This window comes from Dryobates pubescens, chromosome 21, assembly GCF_014839835.1.
Source record: "Dryobates pubescens isolate bDryPub1 chromosome 21, bDryPub1.pri, whole genome shotgun sequence".
In the NCBI taxonomy this organism is placed as follows: domain Eukaryota; kingdom Metazoa; phylum Chordata; class Aves; order Piciformes; family Picidae; genus Dryobates; species Dryobates pubescens.
In genome coordinates this window covers 7,408,586-7,432,972 of record NC_071632.1, presented here as the reverse complement: position 1 = coordinate 7,432,972, position 24,387 = coordinate 7,408,586, and positions in this window count along the sequence as shown.

Genomic DNA, 24,387 nt, shown 5'->3' with positions numbered 1-24,387 from the left:
TAATTTAAAAGGTATGTGTGTTTCAAAGGTCCAAAGTATGCTGTATGGGAAATGTAATCTTTTGTCAGGGTTCAGAAGTACAAATCCCAAGGTAGAATAGAATAGAATAGAATAGAATTGAATTGAATTGAATTGAATAGACCAGGTTGGAAGAGACCTTCAAGATCATCGTGTCCAACCCATCAACCAATCCAACCCACCTAAACAACTAAACCTTGGCACCAAGCACCCCATCAAGTCTCCTCTTGAACACCTCCAATGATGGTGACTCCACCACCTCCCCGGGCAGCCCATTCCAATGGGCAATGACTCTCTCTGTATAGAGCTTCTTCCTAATATCCTCCCTAAACCTCCCCTGGTGCAGCTTGAGACTGTGTCCTCTTGTTCTGGTACTGGCTGCCTGGGAGAAGAGACCAACATCCATCTGTCTACAACCTCCCTTCAGGTAGTTGTAGAGAGCAATAAGGTCACCCCTGAGTCTCCTCTTCTCCAGGCTAAGCAATCCCAGCTCCCTAAGCTTCTCCTCATAGGGCTTGTGTTCCAAACCGCTCACCAACTTCGTTGCCCTTCTCTGGGTCTTCCAGAGATTAATTTCTCTCTGAGTCTGCTAGCAGCCAAAAAAATAGCAGATCTCTAGCTAAATTCTGGAAGAGAGAAACCGGTATTGATTATTGATTTGGGCTAACTAGTTACTTGATTTTTAAAGGAGGACAGATACTAACCTAAATGTTTTAATTGTTTGTTGTGTTCTATAATTTTCTCCTTCATCACTAATTTACACTCCTGAATAAAAAGACATTTCTAGGAGGAAGCCATCAAGCAAGTTTGAAGTTTCTCATGGTGAACTGTAGGAGCCAGGACTGCTGAATTGATTAAGAGAGTTACATTTTTAGGGTTTTTTTTTAGAGTATGTTGACCAGATGTCCTTGAATTTAATTTATTAAAGCCAACACTCCTCAGGTTGATAAATAATTTATAGAGGCATTATTGTAGAATTTTGCATTTGGTGACTTATTGAATCATTTTTTATTAATATAGGTCTTTTAATTAAATATTTAAAGCTTCACTACTGTATACAACTGCTTTAGGAAAAAAAAATATCTTGCAATCAATATGTTTGGAATATCATATCAATAATCACAACACATTGTGTTCCTAATTCCCAGTCACAGGCATTTCTGTCATCAGTGAGGTGTAATTCATTTCTAAATAATGGTGGCAATGGAGCTCGTGGAAAATAGCGGGACATGAATTTCTGTTCCTCATCTTTGTACTAGACTAAATAGAAAACTTATAATGTTTCCTTTTCTCCAGACATTCTAGAAAAATAAATAAGTACTGTATTCTTTAATTAGCATAAGGCAAAATGGTTGAGTTTTGGCTATTGTCTTGCTCTGCACATCTTGTTCACATAAGCCCTCTTATGGGCTTCCACAGCTATCTCCTGGCCAATGTTAACCCTTTCACATTTAAGTTTTGTTTGTGTAATTATCTGAATTTTCAGAAATTGTGAAAGTTTTCTTGGGTGACTGCAGAAACAGAAAGAGGATCAGAACTTGTGAAAGTAAAGAAAGCATATATATGTGTTTATTCAAGAACTTTCTAGTCTGGCTTGAAAGAAAAGCCTGCCTTGTTTCTCATCTCTACCATAGAAGGACTTTTGTCTGTTCTCCAATAGTAAAACTGTCTATGGTAGTTGGAAATTCCTATATTCACCTATAAGTAAAAGCTTAAATAATAAAGAGTGATCTCAATAGCACTAAGAATAACCAATCATACCAAAACTAATTGAAACCCAGTTAACTACTTATTTACTAAGATTATCAGGTAGACAAAAATTTGACAACCTACTAGGATTGCTTCAAGTCAGTTTGGTTTTTTACCCATATTGATTATCTTTCAACATAATGGCAACACTACATCTAAAAACTGCTCGTCTCCAAATCTCAAGGTTATACAGATCCCTGAACTTCCATTGCTGAAATATTTTTGCAAGGAGATATAATGATTCTATACCCTACATTATTCAGGCAGCATATCTGTTGGTTTGCCTGCATATTATAATATGCTAGTGTGAAATTTCTCAAGAATGGTTAGCAACAACAACAGCAACAACAACAAAAAAATCCCCTCTTCTACTTGTACAGAGGTTTGCTTAGGATTGTGGTTTCCATGGAAACTCCTAGAAATAGCAATTTCTTGCCAACCTTTACAAACCCAGTGCGAGCCTTTCCCATCTAGACATTCTTTTTTTTTGCTGTAATAAACTCTAACTAGTTAGAATAACAGAAATTGAATTGATGCAGATTATTAATGGATTGGTTTTTAATAATCTCTTTATTTTTAGGTGGAAATGAAAAAGAATTCTATCACTGTCCTTTCACTGGCAAGTAATATGAAGAAGTACATTATAAAAGAATTTTTTTTTTTTAAAGAACTATAACTATAAACAGCTTTAATTGCAAAAGTTTTTGTGCTGCATTTTAGCTCACGATTTGATAGGAAATGAGTCACACAGAAAAGAAAAATAAATATATACCTAAGAGAGCTATTAAAATAGCTGCAGCTGGGAGGTGTAACTCCATCATGAATGAATGAAATAGTAAAAAAAAAAAATTATCCTCTCTGAGGAAGCTTGTCAATGAGAATGCTGGTAAACAAGTCTAAGAAAAAAGGAAACAGATGCTAAGAGATAAGAATGTGCCTGTTCTGACAGGGAACAACACCAGTATGCTTGTGTGACGGATTGAATCTCTGTGTCTGTAGGGGGAACTTATTCAGCTGTTTCCTTACTACACTCAACAGTGAATCAGTAAAACAAGATTTTGCTTTTCAGCTAGGAAATGACACTTTGATTCTGTGTTATAAAGGAAATGTCCCTTTTGTTCTCCATGTTAAATTCCCTTTTAGGAATTCAAGATGGCTGGGGTGCAGCCAGGATTTGGAGAAATAATTTTTTCAAGGCTCAAAAGACGTGTATTGTTACAAAAATAACCGAGTGGCTGCCAAGGATGGGACTGGTACCAGACTTTGTGGAGCTTGATTAACTTCCTGGGCTAGCCAGGTGTTTGAGACTGTTCACAAAGAGGTCTGCAGAAAACACAGTATCTGGATGCCATAGACAGAGTCTCGTTAAATTATATAAACTTGAAATAATGGCATTCTCACCTCTATCTTAGAGTTACCATGAAGCCGAAAATAAAATACATAAATGAAAAAATGTAAAATTCTTTCTGACACAAGTTGCTGCAAACGTGCAAAATTGCATTTTATGTGGTTTCTGTGACTGTGATATATGTGAAACTGGGATTGCTCTTCAGTGGCCTGAACTAGACAATACAACGATCCAGAGCTGTGAGAAGTCTGTGATACTGATCACTCCTAGAATAAAGCAGTCAAGGAAATTCCCTGTTTCAGTCTACAGGCCAGAGAGATCATGTTATCAAACGGTACTAACTGATTCCTACCTCCTGTGTTGAGTTTAGCCATGAGACCAAGATTATTTTCAGTCCATGCTTGGGTTTCCTGGTTTGCATGTTCAGAGTCAAGCATGTGCAGTGTGAAATATCAGGACTCTAAAATGGGAGGAAATACTGAGAACTGTTAATGGAATGCCATAAAGTCAGACACAGCATTTTATTGTTTTAACAGATATAGGTGGATCTTTGACTCCCTTATCAATATATTGCCTGACTTAGTTGAGCTTTCATTGAGATCACTACCACTTACAGACAGTAGTGACCAACACCGAGTCAATAAAATTTCTTTCCTGCAGTTATGAAACAAATATTATGGATTTAGAATTAAGCTACCATGTAACTCTACAATTAAATAGTCTTGAATCTTAATGTTTCAATCAATAGAACTCATCTTCTTCTGAGGCTCAGGGGTAGAGGAGATCAGCTTTAAATATTGTTATATTCTGAGAAAGACTCACTTAACGTCTACCATTGCTCTCTTTTTGCCTGCAATGTGATCTGCATCTGTTCGCAACAACACATCTGCAGTGAACTGAGGGCAATATTTCACATATGGGTATAGTTTGATTAAGTTGACCCAAAATTTCATCCTGCTTTCTTCTCTGATGTTGCCCTGTACAGCTATATGTTAGGGCATTTATTTGTCTTTTTTTTTCCCCTCTTTTTTTCATTTGATCAAAGAAAGAACTTTACCTGCAGTTCCGTAATAAAGTTTGAGTCCCTGAGGTACAAATTCAATCTCTTGTGTTAACAAGGCTGTGGAGAAAAGACTACAAGGAAAATAACATCTGTTGAACAATTCTTGGACAGGGTTCATTTTGGAATGAAATGTTAAAGTCCTCCCTCAGCATTGTTAGTTTTTGTGCTCAGGGCGAAAGTCCAGACAGTGACTTTAGCTCAGAACTAGAGGGAAGGATTAAAGCAGAATGAACCTCAAGGCCCATAGGTGATCGACTCCTCCTGCCCTGAAATTCAGGAGAACCAATGGTGCCAATCATGCACCAGTCATCTTCCATCAGAAGAAGTGGGAATAAGAGTGTCTTTTAATCTGTTCCCCACAAACATGCTATGAGTAGCAATATTGAAATGCTTGCAGAGAAATAAGAGGCTGCCTTAAAGGCCATTGAGGAGCAGTGAAGGCAATATTTCCAAGTTCTCTGCACTGTTTTTGCCTTCAGCAGTGATTTAATTGCGTGGAGGGAGGAATGGAAAATGTGATAAGGAACTTTTGGTTTCAGTGCATTAGACTGGCTCAAAACAGACTTGTTTTCTACAGATGTTCAAGGCGTGAGGGCCTATGGTGGACGCTTTCTTTCAGAACCATAAACTAAATTATACAATACCATACTTGTGAAGAGCTAAAACAAAGGCTTAACCTTATTCAAAAGTGGCAATTGCTTTTTTACCTTTCAGCTTTTGGGCTGAGAGCAGGATTGATTAGAAGTGCAGTGTACTTTGAAAATGAAGCTAGTACCAACTTGCTCAAACAAAATTTCTCACGGCTGAAAATGTCACTCCATGATGTGATAAAAAGGTTTAAAGCTTTGAAATAAGATATATTTTGTGTGATTTTTAACAGCTCTGCAAAGAAACCATGGCAGAAACATAAAACCTGCAGAAAAAGACAAGCTCTTTGCAGTAACATCTTGTTGAATTAATATTAGACCCCATGCATTTTTCAGCAAAATATTAATCCATTGCATTTTAACTCAACTGATGCTTACACTGGATGCAAATTAAGTTGGACTGTAAAGCAGCATTTCAAAACAGCAAGTCTCCTTGCTGCGGAGGAACAATATTTCGTGCAGACAATCAGCTATTGCTATAAAGACATTTCCATTTCCACTGCTGGCATTCCTGCAGCATGGAATTTCTAGAAATAATTACTTCAACTGTTACATATTTTCCTACATCTGAATTATCTTCTATTTTAACCAAAAAAACCCAAACCACCCAACAAAGGCCAAATCAAACAAAAAAGTCACTCCATTTGAATGTGCCCCGATCTTAAATACTAACAAACAAACAAAAAGATGAAACAAGAGGGAAGAGAAAGCAACAGGTTTTAACTGCTCCTTTAAAACATTTTTTTTGCAGATAATGGAATTCAATGTTTTATCAGCTTCACCTAAAATTGCCCTAGTTTGAGGTTAGCAAGTTGGACCTAGAAAGATGAGAATTTTCTATCAGTGAAATTCAACATAAGTGGACTTCAGTTTCCCCTTGACGGCTGTGACAGGGAATGTTTTAATGAGGGAGTTATAATAACCCTATGAACTGAGAGACCAGGAGGGAAAAAAAAATAACATTCTTCCTGATTTCTTTCAGGCAGAATGACAAGAAAGGAACAGAGGTGGCAAGATGCCATGCCTTCCAAGGCTTTGGTGTATTGTTTGCAAACTTTATGCTTGCTTTGATAAGAAAAAATAATTAAGATAACAGATTTAGTGCTAAAGAGATTTTAAACTTCTCTATTTATATTAACTTCTAATGCAGAGCCACTAAACCTCTCTTGCACTTGAGGTTAATTTAGATTTGTGGCTTTAGAGGAACAGTTCAGTAGTCATCTACAGAGTATCAATTTAGGTGGGAGAATTTTAGATAAGACATGCAATTATCTTAAAGTCTGATTTCACAACCTGTTCTGGGAGAAGAGATGTTGCTAACATATCACTATCCTGTGATGTCAGATTGGTGTCTATAATGAATTCTTCTCAAGGTGCATTTGTCATATATTATGGTTATCTTTCATTGATGGATATGCTTAGCAAGTGAGCAGTTACTCTGAGAAGATTAATGCTACAGAGGTGGAACAAGGATAGGAAAAGGGCTGATCATGCAGAAATGCTGAGCATTCTGCAAAAGAATATAAATGTAGCAGGACCTTTTTAATCTTTCTGTTAAAAGACATGATATACCTGCTTTTAACTCAATGGGATTTTTAAAGGAAGAAATAAAATCTTCCTCAGGAAATTTTCTGTGAGCTTGTGCTTTCTGCAGCTTGGATTACAAATTACTGAAGTCTTTTTCACCAACTATCAAATGCTCTTTTCTGTGTCCATTAATGATTGGACCAAAACAGCCTGGAACATAGTAAGGGAGATTACCCAAATTTCAGAAATTTCTGGGAACTCTAAAGAAGACTTTCCTTCTTATGAACAACCTTATTGACACTCCAGCAGATCCCTGTCTCTCTTGAATTGGGGAGCCCAAAACTGGACATAGTATTGCAGGTGTGGTCTCAGCAGGGCAGAGCAGAGGGGCCGGACAACCTCCCTAGACCCTATGGCCTTTTCTTAATTCACCCCAGGATGTCACTGGCCCTCTTGGACACAAGGGCACATTGCTGTCCCATAGAGATCTTGCTGGCCACCAGGACTCCCAGGTCTTTCTTCACAGAGCTGCTTTCCAGCAGGACAAGCCCTAGCCTGTACTGGTGCCTGGTGTTGCTCCTTGCCATGTACAGCATTTCGCTCTTGTCTTTGTTGAACTTCATAATATTCTGCTTCAGCCAGCTCTCAGCCTGTCCAGATCTCATTGGATGGCAGCACAGCCTCACAGGGTGCCAGCCACCCCCCTCCAGTTTTGTATCATGTTCAGCTCTGCTCAACTCTGTGATTCCTTTCTCTTCCTTGTAATACATGATTTGCAACATCTAAGAAACATAGTCTGGATTTGCCCTTTAGCTTCCTGGGATTTGATATGCTGTCACACATTCACATCTTAATGGAATATTCCCATTGTTCCTGTTTTCAGCTAGCAAGCAGTTACAGAGCAACGATGAGAGTGATCAGTTTTGTCTTCATCTCTTCAAGAAAGTGTATGCTGATGATTGTTAGCATGCTCCAGGAATGAGGAAAACCTGGAAAGGCTGTCCCTGAAATCTAACCATCACTTCAATAAGGCAAATATAGACTTTGTCTGATATACTGTGGAAGAGGAAGATTCTGCACAACGTTATGTCTGATGCTTCCAGAATTTTTCACATTGTTTAACTAAAGACCCTCCACCTGCCTAGGTCTTCTCCACATCCCTGTTCAGTTCTTCCTAACTCCAAGTCTAGTCTTCCTTCAAAATGTACTCTCAGTCCTAAGAGTGCTACTATTCACACACCAAGCAAACTAAGCTATGTGCTAAACTGATTCTTTAACAAAATTCCAGGGCTGTCTCAAACTCCTCTTCAGACACCCTATAGCTAAAAATTACAGTAGAAAAATTCACATATTTCATATGCTGAAGCAGCTTTCTTCTTCTTCAGTATCTCTCTTGGGCAGAGCCTGAGCTTTGACCTTAGATGGTGTAATTGTAGTTGTAACACCTCTATTAGCAGAGTTGGATGATGAGCATATTGCTGCAGTGTAAGTGCAGAGGTGACTGTGCAGAGAAATAGTTTTGTGGATCTGCTAACAGATGTCAGCTCAGATGGACAAGGTGGCCTTTTTTGTGGGTGGTGAATGATGCTGTGTTAGATAGGTAATATTGGCTGTGGTAGACAACTGAGCTTTGCAGGCTGAATAAATCCTGAATCAGGATTTGGTTTGGTTCTAGTCATACAGTGTCTTTATAAAGCAGTGCAAGTGAAAATCCTTCACTGGCTTTTTGTACAGTTCCTTACAGAATTAAAAGTCATACCCCCTCCCATTGCATTCAGCTGGCATTTTTCTGATTTTAGCAACGATTACATCATTGACTTGATAGAAAAGAAAACAATGATTATGGCAACTAAATGTCAAATATCAAAAAGCATGCCAGTGGGAACTGAAAAGTGAGAAAGGGGCAGTTCACCTGCCATAAAAGTGACATCAGAAAAGATTATTTTTTTTAAATGTTACTTGGAAGATATAAATCTTTTTCTTTATTCTCTCCACGAGTGCCGCTGTTGTGGGCTTGATGAGGATTTATGGAGTCTAGCTTAATTATTTCTTTACCCTTAGATATATTATTAGCTTCATTAGCACTTTACCTAAATGATCTGAAAATAATAACGAGATTCTTAAAGATACATTTCTGTGCTATATTGCATCAAGAGCACAAATCTTTGATGTTTTTTTTTCAAAGCTTGCAACCAGCACTATCATCTCATAAAATACAAACCTTTAAAAAGCCTGATTTCCACAAGGTCACAGTATCTCCAGAAAAACAAGTGATAGGAAAAACTATAGAGGTGGGGAAAATGAATCAGGCTATTAGAGGAAATACTAAATAGCTAAGGTTTTTCAACTTACAATATACCGAGTGGTAAAGGTTAGTTGGGTTTACAAAGGTTAGGGAGAAAATGACTAAGGAATTTGATCTGTATTTCTAACACAATCACCACAAGTAATTCATGGTGAGTTCACTGTTCAAAGGAAATACTTCTGTGTAACACCAACTCTGAATGAATAAGCTTGGCCTATTAAACTAGAGAAAAATCATGCACTCAGTTGCTAAGTTCAGATGTTTGCCCTATGTAACTCGCTGTCTTTTCCAACTTCAGGTTGTCCCTGGTGATACGCAGAGGATTCTTGGACGCTGATCAGGGAACTGCCTTTTACATGGGCTGTGTCTCACATGTAGGGTGAATGATGGCAGCTTAGCTGGGCTATGAAGAGAATTAGAGCACATGCACTAGACCTTCAGAGTTGTAGAAAGGACTCTGTGTAAAGACTGCAATGATACTGGGAGTTGCTAATGCTGCTTATACCTCAGCTTTAGACTAACATTATGATTGTTGCAACAAGCTCTCTGTGAAAACCAGAAGTTTGGAACTACTGAAGATATTGTCCCTAAAGGCCACATTCAGTTTGATTTTAACTACCCTAACATCCTTTCCCAATAGGGATTTGTATTTTGAAACATTTTACCTACTCTTCTTATCATACCACAAGTGGGTGAAGGCAGTAAGCACCCTCCCTTTTGTGTTTAGAGTATTCCTGTGTTGAGCTTTTTTAATACTGCACAGCCCAAAATTCACCTCAGACATCTGGTACCAAGCTAAGACACAAATAGTTTTCTCAGTATCATGGGGGACCACAAGACTAAGTGCTGTGTATTAGGTATATGACCAAGTTACTTATGAAGTTGAAGAGGATGTAAAGCAAACCATGACATTTGCCTTCAAGAGTGACATTCTGACTCCTTTTTTACTTAGCAGTTAGAACATATCCATAGAAACCAAATATTGCAGAGACTAGAAGCAAATATGTGCTAAAGAAGGAATTAGATAAATGCATAAATATGAGGAAAGAAACAGTTCAGATACAACTTCCATTCTGGAATCCCCTAAGCACATATCTATTGGAGGAGGGAAGACATTTCAGAGGAAAAAAATCACCCCATGAAAGTATTCCAGGCCCACTCTCCTGGCAAGAGCCTGAGATACTGAGAGACCTCTGATTTGACCTAATGATATTAGACATCAGAATTATTGAATGTCAAATGTAAAAACTATTGCTGACCTCTCTCTTTTAACATTCCTCTCTTAATTTTTTTTAATGAGTAGATATCACATCAACTTTGTATATTCTGAGTGCTACATTAACACATCCAAAACTCTCTAATCAAGCCATGCTTTAAATCCTTTGAACACATCTGTTTTCTGCCAGCTGAATATTGCAAACAGATTCTATTGCCTTTCTTAGTGCCAAGAATGTTAGTAAAAAATAATACCTTAGCTTTTAAGTATTTCATTCTTTCCAAAACAAAATGCATTTTAGCTAATGACCACTGAAGATGTATCTTCCTTTAATTATTCAATTCCTTCTATTTTTTAATTTTTCTTTTCATTTTTTCTTTTTTCCCCCCCCTTTTTCTTTTATTTTCTTTTTCCTTTTTTCTTTTATTTTCTTTTCCTTTTTATACTATAGCCTTTTGGGCCACTGGTTTGCTGCTCTACAGCACATTCTGCTTTACAGTTTGCACCTCACATTCTGAGGACCACAATTTATTTCCCTGGGTACGTTTTTCATTTGCACCGTTACTCCAACCTGTTACTGAGGTCTTTCATCATGTCACAGGACAGTCTGTATGGTACTGTGTGGAGAAAAGCTATTCTGTCTTGAAATGCCAAGAATTCTTTTTACACTAACTTTAGACCTCGAAGCTTAACCTAAGCAATAGAGTCTTTAAAGAAAAAACAGTATAAAGGCCTCAAGACTGGAAGCAGAATCCTACATTCCAATTGCTGTAATGGTAGCCTGCTGATTAGTGTGTTATGAGTTCAGCTCTGCATAAACTTGACATAGGCTGTTTCTCTTAATCCTGTAGCCTTGACTCCCTCATTTTAAGATGGGCCAAATGGGTGTAGAAGTTCTCCAGTCCAAATACTGTTGTGCTGATAGGAACAAGCAAGCAAACAAATAAAAGCCCAAAACTCCTACCTTTCATGCCAGTTTTCAAAAGGAAATGTGACCATAGGTGTAGGTCGGGAAAAGTCTCCAACAAAACAGCTTGCTCAACAGTTTTCAGTGATAATGTTGGATAAATATCCTGTCATTTCCATTTCATAATGACATTTTTGCTGAGCTTTATATTAAATTGGTTAGATTCTCTACTGAAATCACAGAACAACAGAATGTTTGAGGTTGACAGGAACCTCTAGAGGTTATCTAGTTCAACCCAACCTGTACTTGGAGGAGGCTGTCCAGGACCATGTCCAGTCAGCCGGTGAATATTTCCAAGGAAAGACTGCATAGCCTCCTTGGATAATCATTGTCATGCAAGGACACCCTTAGAGTAAAGAAGTGTTTCATTATATTCCTGTGAAGCTGTGTTTTAGGCTGTGCTCTTCTCCTTGGGTCTTTGAGACAACTTGTCCACAACTCAGCTCTATCTTATTTTCAACCTTCTTTCACATATTTGTACACACTGATGAGCTTCTCCCTGAGTGCTCTCCTCCACACTGAGCAATCCCTTTCTCAGCCTTCCCTCATATGGGAGAAGCTCCAACCCCTTAATTATTTTAGTCACCCTTTGCTGGACTCTCTCCAGGAAGTCTCTCTGTTGCAGGGCACCTCAAAATTGTATACATCTGTATATGCTCTTCTCATGTTTGAGTCTTGCCAGGAGCTCCATGTTCATCCACATAGGCCTCCTTATAGTTTTGCCCAGCTTCCTTCTCATTGGGATGGGGTCCTCTTGGGCTTGGGGGAGGTGATCCCTGAACATTAAGCAGCTTTCCTAGGTCTGTTTTCTCTCCAGGGTCAATGATCCATGCTTATTTCGTTGTCATGGTCATGTTTATTTCAATTTGTATTTCATCCACATTTATTTAACCCATCAGATGGTTTATGTTTCTTTCATGAACATGATCTGGTAAAAGTATCTATCTTCCATACTTTTTCAAATTACATTGTATTTTTAAAGAATAGCCTTTATTTGCCTTTTCTGATTAACAGGTAATTAAGTACTAAAGGACTATTTCTTATATAAAACATATGTTATTAAAACATCCCTCTTTTTTCTGTTATTCACACTGTATACAAGTTTTAAAGAGGAAATCAGTGATTCAGATAGAACTAATTAGTGGCTTAATATCACATAAAATTCATTGCAGAGACCTTAAATTTACACCACTGTACATGAGACCAGAATTTGTCTTTTGGCATTTGTCACAAAGAGCAATTCAAATGGCAGTCTCATGCCAACCTAATGTAAAGATGAAAAGCATTCATTCCAGTCCATGATTTTAGTACTAAAGCAGTGCATGGGGAAAGGTCATCACAATTAAAGGCATAATGTAAAAATGAAACTGTGAGCAAGTGTTTGTGCTTCTTCTCTCTCCCAAGATTTATGTGATTGACTCTTAATTGGAGACCTAGGGTTCCGTTTCACAGCTTGGGCAGACAGGCTATTAGATCTCAAATGAACAGGGAGAAAATAGTAATGCTTTGCATGCATGTGGTAGGGAATTAAAATACTTTTTGACCTTCTGTGATGGTTAGTTAAAGGGAAAAAAAAGTTTAAAATGCAGAAATTGAAAATATTCTGTGAATATGAGGTGTGCAATACTTTATGATGGCAAACTGGACAAAATGAAGCCATCAGCGCACGTCCACATCATCACATATAGGCACTACGTAAATCATGGAATCATGGAATGGTTTGGATTGGAAGGGACTTCTAAAGGTCACTTCATCACATTTCTAATGTCTTCTAGTCTAAACCCATCTGCAGTAAGCAGGAGCATACTCAACTAGATCAAGTTACCCAGAGCCCTGTTGAGCCTCACCTTCAGTATCTCCAGGGTATGAATGAATGTACAGAGGGATGGGGAACACTGGCTTTTCAGCAAACTGATGGTTCTTTCTTGCTGCCCCTGGGGTCTCTTTGGCTGCAAAATAGCCATGGAATATAACATTTTATCATGGCTTTAAGCTTCTTTGCATACCTCTGAATGTGAAAATATAAATTTCTGCTTAGTGTTACTTGGTAATTAATGTGAGGCCAGATGACAGGAGGTCATCTGTTGGCCAGAACTGTAAGACTGGGCCCCTTCAAATACAGGTGAACACATCCTATCATCCAAAACCTACCAAGGCAGAATATATTAGTCAATCTGGTGTATACTGCAAATCTTCAGTGCCTTCTTGGATTCCTTGCATCTCTATCCAGAATGGTGGGAAAAGATTCTCTGTAAAATACCTTTCTTGATTGCATTATACAATAAAGCATAGTGGATAAATTAATCATATTTTGACATATTGTGACATCCTACAAGATTTTTTTCTTTCCTTTTTGACTATGGGACATAATAGATGCACTCTCAGAATGGTTCTTCCTAGGTTATGATAGAAAAAGAAAAATACTTGAATACTAGCAGTTCCAGACTACATCAGCTGTAATGTAATGAAGTCCTCACAAATCAGGCAGCCTAGGGCAAGTGGCTTATTTTTTTCCTGCTTCTTTCATATGTAAGTAACTTCTTTCAGCTCTGTAACTGAGCTTCTAGGCTTTTACTTTTTATGTTCACCATTCAGTTTCTGAGGTTTCTATTTTCTCCCAGCATATTCCAAGGCCAGTAAGAAAATGGCTCCCAGAAATGTAATGACTGAACTTCTCAGCTTTGCATTTTTTGTACTGCAGTTGAGGATGCTCAACAGAATATTAAACTGGGGAGTTATTATTCCACTATGTCATCTCCACTCTTCAGAGGAGACACACATACACACGGGGAAAAAAAGGCGTAGCAATGTGGCAACTGAACGGTGGGTGGATAAGCATAGATAGATAGTGTGCAACTGAAATCTAAATCCATCAATCAAATAAAATTAAAACCATAGTCAGCACCTTGTGCCATAATCTCAGTGAAGAGATAATCAAACCATTTGCTTCAGGTGGGAAGAAGGCAAGTGTGCTTAAACAATCTTGTGTTATTGATCCAGTGCAGTTCTGAAAACAGCCCCTGCAGTGTAATCTCTACAGCTTGATAAATTGCATTAGCAAATAAGCTTAGACCAGTGAGATTACCTTCTGCAATGGTTAAGTAAAAGAAGTGAAAAATAAAATGGCAGCATACTTTAAAGAAGGAAAGTCATGGACTGGAAAATATAAAAGTGGTATCTATATGGTTTCCCTCAGTGGAGTCCTTGAATAGGTCACCATTTTGAATGTAACAAGCTCACACATTTGAGTAGAATAAAGCTCTACAGATGTGGAAGATGATGTCCAAAGAGCCTCATCATCCCATGTGGCCTCTCAGTGTGCCTGCACCAAAACCAGAACTGAGTTGTCCAAAGGTCAGGCCGTACCGAGAGTTCCTTCAGGAACTCCTTGCTAACAGGCACAGGGAAATGCCAAGACACCATGGGGATTTCAGGTCCTTCAAAGAAAATATTAGCTATCAAAAATCTCAGCTCGCTAACTTCATCTTCAAGTCAAAACATGAATAAACTGAGCTGACAAGAAATTCAGCAACTGGCAGCATGTATAGACGCTCTCACATCCCTAGGTTAAAATATGAATCAAAAGTAGGCTGAGAAAATGCTGCCACACGCAGCTCTGCTAAGTCACTATATGAATTCTACTGAGTATGAATGGGGTAATTTGACAGAGCTTGAATATTTTCTTTGTAGGTCTCTGCTACTTTATATAAGGTGAAAAAAGTGGCTTTTCAACTTCACTGATTGTGTATTTTATTTATTCACTGACAAGTTTTATCACCAAGTCCATGGCATCACTTTGTCTTTCAAAGTTTTCAATGAAAGCTGTTCACTTTCACAGGTTGGGCATTTTCAGCCATGGAGAACAGCAGTTAAAGATTTTTCTTATTGTAGTTACTTTATGTAGACAGTTATGGTGTGTGGCATTATCATGAAGGGATAAATTGGTAGAAATCAGTTGGGTCACTCATGTGGTTCACTCATGTAAGTGAACTGTTTCTTCCAGCATCATAAGTAACTGGATTTTAGTTTTTGTCTGAACAGAACCTGTCTTCTCATGCATTTTATTTTGCCCCTCTTTATTTTAGAGACAGCAGGGACTGAAGTTCACATGATTCCCCTTTTAAATTAGATCAGAGCTGGGCTTGCTTTGAATTCTCTAAAACATAAGCAGAAAGCTCTATGGATAATATTAGCTTTGCTATCAAAGGTCAAAGCCATGGAAATCAGTGAGGTTTAAGCTATGACAGAAAGCTGTTGGCTATTACTAGACACTGAAACTGATGAAACTGAAAGGGAAGTGAGACACTGATAATTTTAGAATTGTCCAGAAACCTTCATGCAGTTCTTAGTACTATTGCTATATTCCACAGTCCCAAATCCCTCCACTTTCCTATTTTTCCTTCCTAAAGATTGGTTTTAAAGAGATGCATATTTCTGACCAAAGTGAAGGGGACCTTTAAGTCCCAAAGCATCGTTTCTGCTTTCATTATTTGCAGATTCATCATCACATTTATGCCACGCTGGAGGCTGCCTTATCACGGGCCTGATCTGAGGGAGAAGAGAAATTCTCTGCAGTCACTATAGAGCAGGTACTGGATCCAAAACTTCTTGGATAAAACAATCAAATCTTTTGACTAAAATGAAGAGGAGAAAACCATAGAAGGAATGAGACAGATGTTAGAGGAGGTACCCAGTGGAAGGTAAAGCAGTGTGAGGAATTTGTTTCCCTCCCCTGCAGAAAACTGGACACAGGAGGATGCTGTGCAGCTGCCTGCAGATGCAATCCTCTGCAGATGTACGTGGCAGTTTCAGACCCTGGGGATCCTGAAAGCAGCTGTGGGGAGCCAATACACATCCTGATGTTATTTTTTTGTTCTGCCATTTGCAATCCTGCTGATACTAAGGAGGTATTTAAACCCTCATCCTGCATTACACAAGAGGAAAGTTTCCTTGTGATGGGTATTCTGGAGATCAGCACTAAAACTTTCTATTAATTTAAATAGTTTTATGCTGCCATTTTACTCACTGTTCTTCTCTGCAGTTCCAAGTTCCTTCTATTTCTGCTTCTTTTTCAAACCCCTTCCTGCATTTTTCAAGCCACATTCCTTGCTCTGAAGTCTGCACATCAAAGAATTTGCTCTGTAAACGTATTTTTTTTTCCCTCTGAGTTCAGCAGAATAACTGAGGATGAATGTGAATGGCAAACACAGAGAAGACTCTAAGAGAACAACTATGGGAAAAAAAAAAGCTAAGCTTTTCTCTTGGTTTTTGCTAGCAAACAGATGAAAATTATGTGAACTGAAAGACTCATTGAGGCCACAGCAGTTGGAATGGGCAGAGTAAAAGATTGTGCAGAGTAAAAGATTGTGCATGAAATAGTCATGTTGGGAGATTTCACAGTGACATTGATGGCCCAATCCTGTCCCTCATTCTCTTGCAAAAATGCCAAAAGATTCTGCAGATTAGTGCAGGGGTTTTGTTTGGTTTGTTTTCTGGTTTAGACAATAATTTTCTCCAGGCAGAGATCAATTATGTCTTCTATGTTCAGATCTTGCATGAAATCTCCTATTGAGCATGTTAGGAAAGATTATTCCTGAATTTGAATTTCTTTTTGATTACAAATTAAATTATTTCAGCTTGAAGTGGACCTTTTGTTGCTAGAGTTCTTTGGAAGCCATGTTTGTTAAAAACTGGAGGATACCTCTGCAATTGAATCAGATCATCTTGTCAGTTTTTAAGAAGAAATTTCTGCCAATTTCAGCAGGGACAACTGCTTAAAAATTACTCATGCGGCACGCCAATGGAAAATAATATTAGTGAATTAGTAAAGCTGCCAGCTAAGCTTTCTTGGAAGAGGAAAAGAGGGTGAAGTTTCTTTTTAGGATTTCCAGGACTAGCTCTAAAATATCAGTCATAACAGAATCCAAGAGTGGATAGACCTTTTCACCGATCTCATTTAGCATTTTCTCTCTAGTATGTTTTAGCTGCCTTTATAGCTTCTTTAGTGAGAATAATCTTACATAATGTGCTAACTCTGGCAAAATACTGAACTGCATAAAAATAGCCTTACCTTGAATTGCTGAATGCAGGCTTATATAAGTAATTCAATGTGGAATAATTATTCTACCACAGAATCATCAGCGGCCACATGTGCTTCATGTAAGCAAATGGCAAGATAGAAACTCACTGTGTTAAGGAAAAAGTCTCTAATTGGCTCTGAAATTTGTAATACCTAAACTGAGACTGTGCACTGTACATCAGGTAAGAGCACAATTGCTACACTTGGTATCAAGAAAGTCTTCAGGAGAGAAAGAAAAACGAGAGCATGTGAAATTGGCTAATTCCTTGAGAAGCTTTAATGCAGAACTATAAAGGGGGGAGAAAAAAACCCCCACCACCTCGCTTCAAACTTGTGCTGCCACAACAGCCCATAGAGAATAGTCACTTGTCAATACAACCTCAAAAGGAGTTTACCTGTGGGAGATTCATCATTTAATAGAGAGGAAAGGAGGAGGTGTGCATGAAAAATCAGGAGCACAAAGGATGTGATGATTCAACAAAACTAAACCCACAGCTTTGCCTATTTACAGTAGGACTCTGTTCTTTATTTAATCACAATCTGCACAGCAAGCTAGCATATGGGCTAGGGGCAAGGGGGGCATGATTTGGCATCTACTGACTAATTTGATATATAGCACATTTTTCCTATCTTCTCAATACATATGATGCTGAAAATTATTTGAAAATTAATGAGGAGAGAATTGACCCCCCTTCTTTTTTTTTTTCTTCTTGCAGAGCATGCAGTTCATTGCACCTGGTTGTGGGGAAGGAAAGTGGAAAACAATGTGCAAAATTCTTAAGGACACATTTTTAACCTGGTTATCACAAAGAAATATTCTTAATGTTACATTTAGTGCTAGAATGCACTAATGGTAAAGAGCAAAAAGGGAGAGAAAAGATTTGGAAAGGTGGTCATGGGCTGGGACACCTTCCCTCAGACCATGATACTCAAAACCCCATATAATCTGGTCTTGAAGACTTCTAGGGATGCGTGCTCTCTTTCCAGTTCTTCACTGAACTTCATACTGGTGAACTTACATTCAATGCCAGGCTGGACAGGACTCTGAGCAGCCTGGTTAAATATGTTCCTGATCACTGGAGAGGGTTTGGGTCCCCAACCCAAGGCATTCTATGATTCTATGAGGTAATCTGAATCTACCCTCTTTCCTTTTAAAGCCTTCTTATCACCGTATGCTCTTGTAAAAAGTCCCTCCACATCATTCCTGCAGGTCCTCTTCAGGTACTGGAAGACTGTATGTTCTCCCCAGAGCCTCCTCTCCTCCAGGCCACACAATCTTCAGCCTGTCTCCTTAATCATCTTTATGGCTTTCCTCTGAACTTGTTCCAACAGGTCCGTATCCTTCTTACACTGGGGGCCCATGAGCTGAGCACAGTACTCTGGGCGGTGTTTCACAAGAGCAGAGCAGAGGGGGAGACTTCACCTCCCTCAACCTGTTAGCCACACTTCTTTTGATGTAGTGGGATTTCTGTGCTGCAAGCACACATTGCCAGATCATGTAGAGCTTCATGTTCAGGTACTGTAAGTTCAGGGGGCATTGCAGTGTCACCTGCACCTGAAGTGATGTGTCTGCTTTTAGGTAGAGACCAACATATTTTACACCTTGCATTTACAGAGCATGGAGAAGGTACTCCATTTAGTAAAAACAAACAAAGAAAGAAACAAAAAGACACTGAATCCAGCTGCAACTAGATCAAGTCTTCAGGTGTTCTGAAAACAATTCTCAAAAGATGTTTTTGTTTGAGGACAGTGAAAAGAAGAACTCAGAAGATCACTGCGGTTATCAGCCCAGTGGTCAATATGTGGTAAATTAGGACAAGACTGTCTCCTTCCACCTTCTCTCCCCACTCTTTAGGCACAAGAAAAGACAGAATAGAATAGAATAGAATAGAATAGAATAGAATAGAATAGAATAGAATAGAATAGAATAGAATAGAATAGAATAGAATAGAATAGAATAGAATTAACCAGGTTGGAAGAGACCTTAGAGATCATCAAGTCCAACCTATCATCCAACACTATCTCATCAACTAAACCATGGCACCAAGCACCCCATCCAGTCTCTTCCTAAACACCTCCAGTGATGGGGACTCTACCACCTGCCTGGGCAGCCCATTCCAATGGCAAATCACTCTTTCTATGAAGAACTATTCTATTCTATTCTATTCTATTCTAGTCTAGTCTAGTCTAGTCTAGTCTAGTCCAGTCTATGAAGGATGGAGTTTTGCAAAGCTTGCTTGCCATGCCTGAAATGAGCTACAGGAGTTGTGTACAGTGTGTGCATGGTGAGGAACTGATCCTCATGGGATGAGCCACAGGCTAGCCTGGCTATAATGAAAGATGTCTCTTCCTCTGCACTTCTGGACTTTTTGGGCAGGTCATCCAAAGCAAGTAAACCGGTAAATGTAATTCTGCCAAGCACTAGCAAAATGAAAGATGCTAAAAAATATGATCTTTGGAATTTTTTTTTCAAGCATCAATTCAAATAGAAAAGTTGGGAAGACATGCAAGTGTTGCTGTCAGTCATAAGCTGTGAGGACGCCAGTTCCATCTTCCTTTTACTTCTGACATGCTTGTGTGTTGCACACTTCCACCCCAATTCATGGCAGTCAACTTTAATGGGATAAAAGACTTCAAGAAAAAACAGACTGCAAAAACTGCTTTCAATGACTGAGAATGAACACAAAAAATATGTCTGGCAACATTCCAGAAATGCTTGTGCTTAAGTGGAATTGGAGGAAAGCCAAAAAAATGTGGCTGCTTTGCTCTGAATGCAAATATTATCACACAGCTCTCATCATAATGTGGCAAAAGACAAAGCCATACTCAAGGGAGCAAAGACAACATCTAGTTGCACAAATGCCATGGCTCTGTCCAGTTTCCCTAGCCAAAGCTGGAAAGTGAAAGCTACTGTTTTGACTGTGCATGGGTTGAAAACAAAATAAACCAAAGTCTTTCTCACTGGGATTATAACGCAGCTATTTCTTACCACAGCTCTGTCCTGCACAGCGTCCCTCTGCCCCAGCTTTGACAAGTGCAGTTAGGCCAAGCTGTCAATGCTGAGGACTGTATTCAGCTCTCATTTTTCGCTCAATGCTTTAAAATGAAATTAAATGTTCCTCTAGTTCATAGCCTGTGTGCTCAGCTAGTTCCAGGGCAGACTATCAGCACTAATTCCCAATGAATCCTCAGAAGAACAAATAATACTTTTTCTCTCTGCTCTTTAATGTGTGTGACTACATTCATGCATTTCTGATAGCCACTACTCCCTTTAGCCAGGTTCAAGGGACCATTCCTAATGGAATCAGTAGAAACTGAACCCAAACAACTGAGGGCAGAATTGCTCCAAATTGCCTTCATCTCAGATTGAACCAGACTCACCTATCATTTATGTTACACAGCCAGGTGGCCCTATTTCCTAGCACTGCAATCAGAAAACTATTGACCAGCAACAATACAGCTTTCACTTCATATTACTAAAATGAACAAGCCCTGCAGTGAAACGTTTTTTTCATAACTTTCAGATGATTCACTGAAGTAAGAATCCTGAACTTAAAGATGAGGAGCCAAGCATGGAGATGTCAAACTGATCTGTGAGAATTAACTATCCTTCAGCTTTCCAAAAGCTCTTTTTTTCACTGAGGAGTTGTACTGAATATAGATCTTGGTTTACAGAACTGGCTTCTGTTTAGGAGACTTCAATACCTTGGCTTCTTCTCTGCCAATATTCCTTTTTGTGCATGGGGTGCTTCACACCTTAGTGGATTTATGCAGTCCTGGTTTGCTGGTTTTAAAAGCTCTATAATAAGAAATCTTGCAGAGGTTACTCCAATTTCTATTTATTATTGTATTTATTTATTATTTATTATTTAATTATTATTTATTCTATTTATTAGAGGACACAGTCTCAAGCTGTGCCAGGGTAGGTTCAGACTGGATGTTTGGAAGAAATTCTACACAGAGAGAGTGATTGTCTGTTGGAATGTGCTGCCCAGGGAGGTGGTGGAGTCACCATCATGGGAGGTGTTTAGGAGGAGACTTGATAGGGTGCTTGGTTGCATGGTTTAGTTGATTAGGTGGGTTGGATAATAGGTTGGATGTGATGATCTTGAAGGTCTCTTCCAACCTGATCTGGTCCGGTCCATTCCATTCCATTCCATTCCATTCCGTTCTGTTTCGTTCCGTTCCATTCAGTTCCGTTCTGTTCTATTTATACTTCTGTTTAAGATTATGAGGAAGTCATTCTTCATAGATTTTATATGGTCAGAGATAAGTGAGATGAATGCTTTGATAAGCCTATTTGCCATTCATGAAACCAAAAGCTTTCTCTTTCTATTGTAGCTTTAGATATTCTAATCAACAACTAAGGCGCAGTCCCCCAGTTTGAAACTACGTGGTACTCAGTGTAACAGAACACAACTTCAATGTGTATATCTCATACTGCATAACAATTAGGGGAAAAAATTCTGGAGGGGAAAAAATCAAAACCAAAATGAATAAAGATGAAAAAAAAAAACCATCTTAAATTTTAAACCAGTTATTTTTAGGTTCCATTGATGTTTGCCTACTGCAATGCACTGCCCTGGGTGCAGAAATTGGTCAGAAATTTGAACTTGCAGATGCTGTAGGTTATTATTTCCTCCTACACTGTAAGTTAGTTCTCTAGTGACCTAGTAGTTACCTAGGAAACAGATTTAGGAAGGAATTATTAGTGATTGTGTAAGGACAGATTTAGATTTTTGTTATTGGAGTGGATTTTGTATATATTTTTTTCCCACTTTTGGAGAGATTGGAAAGAATTTTAGATTGTTTAATGGTGACGAATTTATGAAATCCCTCCTAGCCTTCTTTATCAGTTGAGCTTCATTATGGCCTGCTAAAACTGACAAGGCACAATAAAAGAATAAGATTTTTTGAAAAGACTGTGAATAAACTCTACAATCACACACAGATATTGAGCTGCTCCTTATAACAACTCTGTGGATGACACTGATTTATTCTTGCCATGAATATTCATAGCACAAGTTTCCTTGCAGCTTTGGCTGATCTATTAATAAAAATCAGGAATTCCTCTTATAAACACACTCAGGTGATAAGAGATATCTTGTATTCAGCTCTACACCCATGTCACATGAAATTCTGGTGATTTCAGCACATCTATTTAGACCACAATGAGCAAGATACTCTCAAAGAAATGCTCACATTATCTTGTGCTGTGTGGTGTAAGGTAGAAATCATTCCCACTGCATGTCACTAAGATAAACCAAAATTCTTATGCCGTTGTGGGTTGTTCTAACAATTAAGAGGATATTAGATGAGGAGATTTCAGGGAAGAAATACACAATATCTTTTAGATATTAAGGAGTGCATGTGAGGTGTTCAAGGCCAGGCTGGATGAGGCCTTGAGTTAACTCATCCAGTGGAAGGTGTCCCTGCCCATGGCAGGGGTATTAGAACTAGATGGTTTTTAAGATCTCTTCCAACCTAAACCATTCTATGAATCCATGATCTGTGAATCTATTACACCTGCCTTTGATTTTACAAAGCTAGACCCACATAATAATTAATCAAAATTTTGCTGCTGAAGAAATAGCAGATCTGTTAAGCTTAGGAAAAATGAAGCATGGTAGCCTAATAGTATATTGTAAGATTTTCAGTGTATGAGTTCACAAACTCAAGAGTTCACAAAAGCCTTTTCTTTATAACACGTCTTTCCTCTGCTTGGCTGTCTGCTGTCATGGACTCGTTATCTGCACCAGCACAGTTAAGGTGTCTGTAATGCCTTAAAAAACCAGCTAAGCAGCACAGTTGCCATCATTTAAATTCAGTAAATTCTTAAAATAGCTTCCCATAAATGCTGGTGAAACAAAGCAGAAAGGCCAAAAAAGTGTATTGCCATATGCTTTAAAACCTGTACATACTTTTTATTTACTTTATTGCTTGCCAATAATATGACTGTGCAAAATGTATGATAATAAAAATATATAATCCAAGGCTCATGATCACTATTTGCAATCTCAGGCATCACCAGAGATGCCTGCTGTGCAAAGTTGGAAACTCACCCAAAATATTGAAAATGTTTGTTGACATTTTCTGCTTCTCCCCTTTCCTAACATTTGTTTGAAATGTGGATGCACAGAGTCACAGATTTGTGTGTCTACTGAGCTCTCCCAAGCTGCAGTTTTCCCTGGCTGGGTAACCTTGGCACAAATTTTGTTCACTGTGCTCCCAAGCCAGGGAATCTGCCCATCTAACCAAAGCCACTAAAACAGCAGCACTGTTGTGTCTAGCAACATTAAGAAGAAAATAGTTTCTTTTAACTGGAACAAAGCATGTCATTTCCACTTTCCCATTCATCCCCCTCTCCCATTCTCTTCTCCCTTCCCTTTCCCCTCCTGATTCACACAGAAAAATGGATTTGGAACTAAAGGTCAGAAGGGTAAGCACTGGACATATCTGAATTTAATTTAGCTTCTGCTGTCCTTCCTTTGCAGAGGAAAGTAATGTTTTTATATATTAAATTAAACTGTTGGGTTTGGGGGTTTGTTTTACAATGGTTTATCTTTTAAAGGAAAAAAAAATCAAATAAGGCTTGACATTTTAGCATATGTAAACACATTGTAATGACAATAATTAAAATATACCCTTTCATCCAGTGATCTGCACATGAGAATAACCTTTGTTCTCTGCTTTTGTTGCTAGTAAAATCAATTATTCAGAAAAATAACATTAATTACAATTAGAAATACCACGCTGGAAGTTTTATTTCATTACTGCAGGCTCCCACAAACAGAAAAATGGATTGAATTGCATTTACTCCAGACTTAGCCTTTTGTAGAAAACTCCAATCTATTTTTTTCTGTAACAATATATTTAACAATGGGAGAAAGACTACAGAGAAGCTCTACACCCCGTGAGATAAGGAAGCAATTTGCTCAGGTGTGTGAGTGGAAAATAACTCAACATATGAATGGACTGCAGTAGTTCTGTGATTCAGTTTTACAAAAGGCATTGTAACTAAGAAGAAAATGCTTCCTTCTTTTTATAGGCAGCACATAATAGCAAGAAATCAACATCTACAGCTGCTGAAAATCAGATCACATTAAATACACCACCTCTTCAAATGCCTACAAAAAAAAGACACTCTCCATGGACTTCTCCAGTAGTTCTGGAAAGAAGACAGTCCCTGATCTCATCTGGACCTTTCATTGAGCATTTAACAGTGGTACTGGGGAGTGACATTGAGTGCTGTGGAAATCATAAACTTGATATTACATACTGCCTGAAAGATCTGTCTGTAAAGACAGAGTTTTGCTACCTTACAGGACGCTAGGATGCTTGTCAGCACGTTGAGAACAAAGAAGATCCATAGGATCTCTGGATTACCACCTCTTTAGTTGTCTTTTCTAGTGCAGTGGTGGAAGGGAGATCTGTCCTGAGACAGAGGTGTGTCTGTTTAAAACTCTGC